General features: G+C 49.1%; 1 pseudogene; it reads left to right on the top strand.

Moving 5' to 3' along the window:
- The first annotated feature begins 527 nt into the window (after positions 1-527).
- On the top strand, positions 528-9,708 carry LOC103585851 (annotated as a pseudogene).
- The last annotated feature ends 288 nt before the right edge of the window (positions 9,709-9,996 follow it).

Genomic DNA, 9,996 nt, shown 5'->3' with positions numbered 1-9,996 from the left:
CTTTGTGACCAGGGAGAATATTCTCTCCGGTTTCTACTAGCTAGGGGGCGCAAGTGTTCGCTTGTGTTGGGTAGCCAGCCAAAACAGGCTGGGAACCCAGAACACTAGGTGACAAATAGCATTCGCTTTGTCTAACTGTGTCAGCTCTCAGGGGAGTTTGTCTTAATAAGAGGTCCTACTCCATAAGGGGCCTTTGTTGCCTCAACCCTCATTGTCTTGTTAGTACTGGAAGCCCCCAGCCCAGTATTGCCCACCTGGTGCCACAGATTAGTGGGTCTGGGGCTGGAGGCATCTCATTGTTTGTGAGATACGACAGAAACTACTTCCATAAACACTATTCTTATCACCTGTAACAACAAAGGTCCTTGCTTTCCTGGGCTATCTCTGGGAGTCAACTTTCTGGATCTTCTGCACCTGCTTTAGGGATGCCTCTTGCATCCATGGTAAAGATTTATTCTAAGCCTAGAAAGTTACCTCTGGTCTTTCCATGAAAAGGCTTACTGGTTTGAATTGCTATTGGAATAAATATGCCTTTGGAGGTTTTACCTGTCAATGGCCAGATAGATGACAGATCCTTTGAACTGAACAAACTTCTATATTTGAAAAACAATTTAGAGAGCTCTCATCCAAAACAACTGTCCTACTGGTACCTATGGGAAGAGCAAATTGAAAAGAGGACACAGAGGAGTGTAATGGCTAGCCTTAGGGACTCTCCCAGCAAGATTAAAGAACAGAAATCAGACTTAGAACAAAAGGTAAAATCCATACCCACTACAAATCCTCCCCTACCCACCTACACTCCCCTTTAACCCCAACTCCCTGTCTCTGACCCTCCAGAAGATCTTTTGGATCTCTGGACCCCTGACTTAAACCCCCCTCCTCAAAATCCAGTCCCATCTTTTTAGCAAAATCCTTTGCCTCCTAAAACTTTTCCAACTTTCCCAGATGTAGAGAAGGGCTGTCCTTTGCTCAGGTAAAGTCATTAGAAGGGAATTTTCCCCTTTGTATTCAAAACAAGCATGGTTCTGGACCTTTCCTATGTGACATACCAAGGCAATGTTGCAATCAAACTCTGTCGTTTGATTCAACAGGCAGCATCCTCAAGCCTCTTACTAAGGTCATAAATGGTCCTGGCTGACTCTTATGGTGCACTTACCAAATCTCCAGATGCTACAGCTGGCAAGCCATTCTTATGAAACTTGGAGTAGCTCACCTGCTTCCCTTATTAGGCTGCCAAACAAGCAGGAGGCCCAGTAAAGCTGGTTGATGGTGTAGTTTGAAGGCCTGAGAGCCAGAGAGCTGATGGTGTAGACTCCATCTGGCTCTGAAGACCTGAGAACCAGCAGTGCTGAGGGCAGGAGATCAATGTCTCAGCTCAAGCAGCCAGGCAGAGAGAGTGAACCCTCCTTCCACCTTTTTGTTACATTCAGGCTCTGAATGGATTGGGTGATACCAACTCACATTGGTGAGGGCCATCCCCTTGTCTTAGTTTATCAGTTCAAATGTCAGTTTCTTCCAGAAACACTCTCACGGTCATACCCAGAAGTAATGTTTAACCAGATATCTGGGAATTGTGTGATACAGTCAAGGTGACATAAAATTAACAGTTACAGGATCTGACAAAACTTTTCTTGACATCTCTCCTTTAAGGCGCAGGATGGAGGTGGGTGTACTAGGTGATTAGCAATTAGGAGAATCATAGCTGGTTGGATAGCCATTTCCTGAAGATTAACATATAATCTTCAAACTAGAGGGAAGCCTGGTCACAATGCTTGCTTCTGACTCTATCCGGTGCCATCCTTCTCCACTGAGTATGGAGAAACACAAGACTAGCCGAGAAAGTTTGTAGTGGCAGAAACCTGGGAATGTAAACTAACTCAGTGGATGACACAGTCATTACTTTAAAGATATTATTCTCAAGTGATGAACCCAAATTAACAAAATAAAAAGTATATAATATAAACCTATAATTTAGGTTGCCTAGCATCCACTTTTCTTGTTTGATGGGAGTCTTCAGATAATAATAGTGAAGGGCCAGCCTGTGGCTCACTTGGGAGAGCGTGGTGCTGACAACTGTCGGGCCTCCCTGAGCCAGAGGCCGACAAAACCGAGCGGGAAGAGACCCCGGTCCAGCCGGGGGTCCCTTGTGGGGCTGAGCGGGATGATGAGTGTCGCTGGCATGGCCCTTCCCCCCCGCCAGCCCATGGCTCACTTGGGAGAGTGTGGTGCTGACAACACCAAGTCCAGGGTTAAGATCCCCTTACTGGTCATCTTTAAAAAAAAAAAAAAAAGATAATAATAGGGAAGCTCTTCACTGTGGAGGCCAAAAGGGTAGGTACCTCCCTGGGAGTGTGAGCAAGAACAGAACCGGGGCCCAGACAATCAAAGGCTGCCACCTGTGACTTTATATACTGAGGGTGTGATGACAAGGCCCAGGTCAATTAGGATGCTTCAGGGTAGCTCTGCAGGGAGGAGTCTGGAAGGGCAGAGGCACATGTCCAGTGACAGCAGAGCCCAGCCCAGGGTGGTAGGTGTCGAGTAGGGGTGATGCCAGTGTTGGGGTAGTGAGTGCCCTGCTGGCAGCTGGCACGTCCTGACCTGAGCAGCCAGGTACTGTGGCAACAACTCATCTTGGTCTTGCTTCTCTTGGATCCTGTCTGATCCATTTCCACCTTTCTTTGATTCTAGGAGTGATATGGGTTGAATGCTTGTCTTTCATAGCTCATGAGGAAGATTGATCCCCAATGTGGCAGTGTGGAAAGGTGGGCCCTCTAGAAGGTGATTGGGTTGTGAGGACTATGCTCTCATGAATGGATTAATGGTTTAATTGGTTATCATGAGTGTGGACTGGTGGCTTTAAAAAGAGAGCAAGTGAGGGGCCAGCCCATGGCTCACTTGGGAGAGTGTGGTGCTGACAACACCAAGTCCAGGGTTAAGATCCCCTTACTGGTCATCTTTAAAAAAAAAAAAAAAAGATAATAATAGGGAAGCTCTTCACTGTGGAGGCCAAAAGGGTAGGTACCTCCCTGGGAGTGTGAGCAAGAACAGAACCGGGGCCCAGACAATCAAAGGCTGCCACCTGTGACTTTATATACTGAGGGTGTGATGACAAGGCCCAGGTCAATTAGGATGCTTCAGGGTAGCTCTGCAGGGAGGAGTCTGGAAGGGCAGAGGCACATGTCCAGTGACAGCAGAGCCCAGCCCAGGGTGGTAGGTGTCGAGTAGGGGTGATGCCAGTGTTGGGGTAGTGAGTGCCCTGCTGGCAGCTGGCACGTCCTGACCTGAGCAGCCAGGTACTGTGGCAACAACTCATCTTGGTCTTGCTTCTCTTGGATCCTGTCTGATCCATTTCCACCTTTCTTTGATTCTAGGAGTGATATGGGTTGAATGCTTGTCTTTCATAGCTCATGAGGAAGATTGATCCCCAATGTGGCAGTGTGGAAAGGTGGGCCCTCTAGAAGGTGATTGGGTTGTGAGGACTATGCTCTCATGAATGGATTAATGGTTTAATTGGTTATCATGAGTGTGGACTGGTGGCTTTAAAAAGAGAGCAAGTGAGGGGCCAGCCCATGGCTCACTTGGGAGAGTGTGGTGCTGACAACACCAAGTCCAGGGTTAAGATCCCCTTACTGGTCATCTTTAAAAAAAAAAAAAAAAGATAATAATAGGGAAGCTCTTCACTGTGGAGGCCAAAAGGGTAGGTACCTCCCTGGGAGTGTGAGCAAGAACAGAACCGGGGCCCAGACAATCAAAGGCTGCCACCTGTGACTTTATATACTGAGGGTGTGATGACAAGGCCCAGGTCAATTAGGATGCTTCAGGGTAGCTCTGCAGGGAGGAGTCTGGAAGGGCAGAGGCACATGTCCAGTGACAGCAGAGCCCAGCCCAGGGTGGTAGGTGTCGAGTAGGGGTGATGCCAGTGTTGGGGTAGTGAGTGCCCTGCTGGCAGCTGGCACGTCCTGACCTGAGCAGCCAGGTACTGTGGCAACAACTCATCTTGGTCTTGCTTCTCTTGGATCCTGTCTGATCCATTTCCACCTTTCTTTGATTCTAGGAGTGATATGGGTTGAATGCTTGTCTTTCATAGCTCATGAGGAAGATTGATCCCCAATGTGGCAGTGTGGAAAGGTGGGCCCTCTAGAAGGTGATTGGGTTGTGAGGACTATGCTCTCATGAATGGATTAATGGTTTAATTGGTTATCATGAGTGTGGACTGGTGGCTTTAAAAAGAGAGCAAGTGAGGGGCCAGCCCATGGCTCACTTGGGAGAGTGTGGTGCTGACAACACCAAGTCCAGGGTTAAGATCCCCTTACTGGTCATCTTTAAAAAAAAAAAAAAAAGATAATAATAGGGAAGCTCTTCACTGTGGAGGCCAAAAGGGTAGGTACCTCCCTGGGAGTGTGAGCAAGAACAGAACCGGGGCCCAGACAATCAAAGGCTGCCACCTGTGACTTTATATACTGAGGGTGTGATGACAAGGCCCAGGTCAATTAGGATGCTTCAGGGTAGCTCTGCAGGGAGGAGTCTGGAAGGGCAGAGGCACATGTCCAGTGACAGCAGAGCCCAGCCCAGGGTGGTAGGTGTCGAGTAGGGGTGATGCCAGTGTTGGGGTAGTGAGTGCCCTGCTGGCAGCTGGCACGTCCTGACCTGAGCAGCCAGGTACTGTGGCAACAACTCATCTTGGTCTTGCTTCTCTTGGATCCTGTCTGATCCATTTCCACCTTTCTTTGATTCTAGGAGTGATATGGGTTGAATGCTTGTCTTTCATAGCTCATGAGGAAGATTGATCCCCAATGTGGCAGTGTGGAAAGGTGGGCCCTCTAGAAGGTGATTGGGTTGTGAGGACTATGCTCTCATGAATGGATTAATGGTTTAATTGGTTATCATGAGTGTGGACTGGTGGCTTTAAAAAGAGAGCAAGTGAGGGGCCAGCCCATGGCTCACTTGGGAGAGTGTGGTGCTGACAACACCAAGTCCAGGGTTAAGATCCCCTTACTGGTCATCTTTAAAAAAAAAAAAAAAAGATAATAATAGGGAAGCTCTTCACTGTGGAGGCCAAAAGGGTAGGTACCTCCCTGGGAGTGTGAGCAAGAACAGAACCGGGGCCCAGACAATCAAAGGCTGCCACCTGTGACTTTATATACTGAGGGTGTGATGACAAGGCCCAGGTCAATTAGGATGCTTCAGGGTAGCTCTGCAGGGAGGAGTCTGGAAGGGCAGAGGCACATGTCCAGTGACAGCAGAGCCCAGCCCAGGGTGGTAGGTGTCGAGTAGGGGTGATGCCAGTGTTGGGGTAGTGAGTGCCCTGCTGGCAGCTGGCACGTCCTGACCTGAGCAGCCAGGTACTGTGGCAACAACTCATCTTGGTCTTGCTTCTCTTGGATCCTGTCTGATCCATTTCCACCTTTCTTTGATTCTAGGAGTGATATGGGTTGAATGCTTGTCTTTCATAGCTCATGAGGAAGATTGATCCCCAATGTGGCAGTGTGGAAAGGTGGGCCCTCTAGAAGGTGATTGGGTTGTGAGGACTATGCTCTCATGAATGGATTAATGGTTTAATTGGTTATCATGAGTGTGGACTGGTGGCTTTAAAAAGAGAGCAAGTGAGGGGCCAGCCCATGGCTCACTTGGGAGAGTGTGGTGCTGACAACACCAAGTCCAGGGTTAAGATCCCCTTACTGGTCATCTTTAAAAAAAAAAAAAAAAGATAATAATAGGGAAGCTCTTCACTGTGGAGGCCAAAAGGGTAGGTACCTCCCTGGGAGTGTGAGCAAGAACAGAACCGGGGCCCAGACAATCAAAGGCTGCCACCTGTGACTTTATATACTGAGGGTGTGATGACAAGGCCCAGGTCAATTAGGATGCTTCAGGGTAGCTCTGCAGGGAGGAGTCTGGAAGGGCAGAGGCACATGTCCAGTGACAGCAGAGCCCAGCCCAGGGTGGTAGGTGTCGAGTAGGGGTGATGCCAGTGTTGGGGTAGTGAGTGCCCTGCTGGCAGCTGGCACGTCCTGACCTGAGCAGCCAGGTACTGTGGCAACAACTCATCTTGGTCTTGCTTCTCTTGGATCCTGTCTGATCCATTTCCACCTTTCTTTGATTCTAGGAGTGATATGGGTTGAATGCTTGTCTTTCATAGCTCATGAGGAAGATTGATCCCCAATGTGGCAGTGTGGAAAGGTGGGCCCTCTAGAAGGTGATTGGGTTGTGAGGACTATGCTCTCATGAATGGATTAATGGTTTAATTGGTTATCATGAGTGTGGACTGGTGGCTTTAAAAAGAGAGCAAGTGAGGGGCCAGCCCATGGCTCACTTGGGAGAGTGTGGTGCTGACAACACCAAGTCCAGGGTTAAGATCCCCTTACTGGTCATCTTTAAAAAAAAAAAAAAAAGATAATAATAGGGAAGCTCTTCACTGTGGAGGCCAAAAGGGTAGGTACCTCCCTGGGAGTGTGAGCAAGAACAGAACCGGGGCCCAGACAATCAAAGGCTGCCACCTGTGACTTTATATACTGAGGGTGTGATGACAAGGCCCAGGTCAATTAGGATGCTTCAGGGTAGCTCTGCAGGGAGGAGTCTGGAAGGGCAGAGGCACATGTCCAGTGACAGCAGAGCCCAGCCCAGGGTGGTAGGTGTCGAGTAGGGGTGATGCCAGTGTTGGGGTAGTGAGTGCCCTGCTGGCAGCTGGCACGTCCTGACCTGAGCAGCCAGGTACTGTGGCAACAACTCATCTTGGTCTTGCTTCTCTTGGATCCTGTCTGATCCATTTCCACCTTTCTTTGATTCTAGGAGTGATATGGGTTGAATGCTTGTCTTTCATAGCTCATGAGGAAGATTGATCCCCAATGTGGCAGTGTGGAAAGGTGGGCCCTCTAGAAGGTGATTGGGTTGTGAGGACTATGCTCTCATGAATGGATTAATGGTTTAATTGGTTATCATGAGTGTGGACTGGTGGCTTTAAAAAGAGAGCAAGTGAGGGGCCAGCCCATGGCTCACTTGGGAGAGTGTGGTGCTGACAACACCAAGTCCAGGGTTAAGATCCCCTTACTGGTCATCTTTAAAAAAAAAAAAAAAAGATAATAATAGGGAAGCTCTTCACTGTGGAGGCCAAAAGGGTAGGTACCTCCCTGGGAGTGTGAGCAAGAACAGAACCGGGGCCCAGACAATCAAAGGCTGCCACCTGTGACTTTATATACTGAGGGTGTGATGACAAGGCCCAGGTCAATTAGGATGCTTCAGGGTAGCTCTGCAGGGAGGAGTCTGGAAGGGCAGAGGCACATGTCCAGTGACAGCAGAGCCCAGCCCAGGGTGGTAGGTGTCGAGTAGGGGTGATGCCAGTGTTGGGGTAGTGAGTGCCCTGCTGGCAGCTGGCACGTCCTGACCTGAGCAGCCAGGTACTGTGGCAACAACTCATCTTGGTCTTGCTTCTCTTGGATCCTGTCTGATCCATTTCCACCTTTCTTTGATTCTAGGAGTGATATGGGTTGAATGCTTGTCTTTCATAGCTCATGAGGAAGATTGATCCCCAATGTGGCAGTGTGGAAAGGTGGGCCCTCTAGAAGGTGATTGGGTTGTGAGGACTATGCTCTCATGAATGGATTAATGGTTTAATTGGTTATCATGAGTGTGGACTGGTGGCTTTAAAAAGAGAGCAAGTGAGGGGCCAGCCCATGGCTCACTTGGGAGAGTGTGGTGCTGACAACACCAAGTCCAGGGTTAAGATCCCCTTACTGGTCATCTTTAAAAAAAATAAATAAATAAAAGAGAGAGCAAGTGAGCACATTAATGCTTGCTCTCGCCCAGCCCTTGTTAGTTGATACCCTGCGTGCCATGGAACTCTGTACAAAGTCCCCACCAAGAAGGCAGCTCTCACCAGAGGCACCTCCTCGATGTTGGACTTCCAAGCCTCCAAACTGTAAGGAATAAATTTTATTTCTTTATATACTACCTAGTTTCAGGTATTCTGTTATCGGCAACAGAAAACTGACTAATACAAGGAGCCTCTAGCTATCCATCCAATGTATTCTATTTCTGCTTTACTGTAGTTGATTTCTGTTACTTATAATGAAGAGTTTTACAAGTACAATGCATTTCTTTTTTTTTTTTTCCTTTTTGTCTTTTTTTACTGACTGGTAACGGGATTGCAACCCTCCGTGTCGCGCCCGTACCGGGGACCGGCAACGGGATCACAACCCTCGGTGTTGCGCCCGCACTGCGCTCAGCCAGTGAGCGGGAACCGGTCTCCACATGGGATCCGAACCCTCGGCAGGAGCGCCACCGCGCTCCCAGGCGGTGCAGTCTCCAGTGTGCCACCGGGCAGCCCAGTACAATGCATTTCTGAGTTCAGGATCCAAAAATCAACTGAGGAGACCTAGATACTTGGCAATTTATGTCACAAGGACCTGGGGATTTTAGCGCACTGTGATGTAATGGTTGTCTATAAGGCAGATGGCTGCCAGGGGCTACAGTGGGCAGGACAAAGGAGGTCAGAAGCCTACTTCTTTATTCTTCTGCACTTGTCTACCTACAATAAGAATATATTTTCCTGTTCAATGTGTTTTACTTTAAGGCAAACAGGGACAAACTGAAGTGTGTCCAGTGGGAGAGAGATCAGGAAGGTAATGAGTCTTTATATGAGGAGCTGAAGAAATTTAACTTGCAAAAGAAAAGCCATAGGAAAAACATTCTGTGATTCTCTTAAATTGTTCCCCTGAGCTCCTGGTTCCTCCTCCACGCCCACCGTGCCCCTTCCCGCGGCCCACCTCAGGAATTAGGACGACACAGAACATCTGTCGCGACCTCTCCAGACTGTCCCAAGCTGGTTCATTTCCCACTGTCTTATGACCGGAAGCCTCCAGCCTCCATACAAACTAAGATTTGCCCGACAATGGCTCGTCCAAGTTCAAATATGGCAGATTTTCAGGATCTTTTCGCAAAAGCCAATCATGTAGTCATTTCAGGAGCTGATGTTAGTGCAGAAAGTGGGGTTCTGACTTTCAGAGGAGCTGGAGGCTATCGGAGAAAATGGCAAGCTCAGGCCCTGGCGCTCCTGCCCGCAGCACGTCCCGGGTTGGAGCTGCACCGCCGCCTGCGGGAGGACGCGCTGCAACGAGCCCCGCCGCGGGCACCGCGGGCACCGCGCCATCGCCGAGTGTGAGGCCCGGCTGGGCGCACAGGGCCGACGGGTCGTGGTCATCACCCAGAACATCGACGGGCTACACTGCAAGGCTGGCGCCAAGAACCTTCTGGAAATCTACGGTAGCTTATTTAAAACGCCATGTTCCTCTTGTGGACTTGTGGCTGAGAATTACAAGAGTCCAATTTGTCTAGTTTTATCAGGAAAAGATGCTCCGGAACCTGAAACTCAAGGTGCCAAAATACCAGTTGAGAAACTTGCCCGGTGTGAAGAGGCAGCGTGCGGGGACTGCGTGGTTTGGAGAAAACCTGGATCCCGCCTGCCGTTCTGGCGGAGGTTGACAGAGAGCTCGCCCCGTGTGACTTATGTCTAGTGATGGGAGCCTCCTCTGTGGTCTACCCAGCCGCCGTGTTTGTCCCCCACTTGTCTGCCGGGGGGTGCCGGTGGCCGAATTTAACACAGAGACTACCCCAGCCTCGAACAGATTCAGGTTGCACTTCCGGGGACCCCGTGGTGCCACTCCTCCCGAGACCCTGGCCCGTCATGAAGTGTCCTGGAGAAGGAAGAAATTATAGTGTAAATAAGAACTTGGTGACTAACAGAGGGGAAATGGTGTTGTGGATGGGCAGCGGAGTCCTGGAAGATCTAAAAATATCTGGTTACCTGGCTGGAATCCAACCTGTTGATAAGTGATGGAGCTTGGAAGTAGCAATAGCAAATGTAATTGGAAGTCAGAGAACTGCAAAGTTAATGCATGTTCTTTGGTTTGAACTGAGACATAAGGTACTTTTGATATGTTTGGTTGGTTATTGTGAGGGTAAAATTTTTGTAATTGGATTGTCTAAAGAAAAGTAATTATCCTG

Source organism: Galeopterus variegatus, unplaced genomic scaffold (genome assembly GCF_000696425.1).
Source record: "Galeopterus variegatus unplaced genomic scaffold, G_variegatus-3.0.2 Scaffold279, whole genome shotgun sequence".
Lineage (NCBI taxonomy): Eukaryota > Metazoa > Chordata > Mammalia > Dermoptera > Cynocephalidae > Galeopterus > Galeopterus variegatus.
This window is presented reverse-complemented; position numbering and strand designations above follow the sequence as displayed.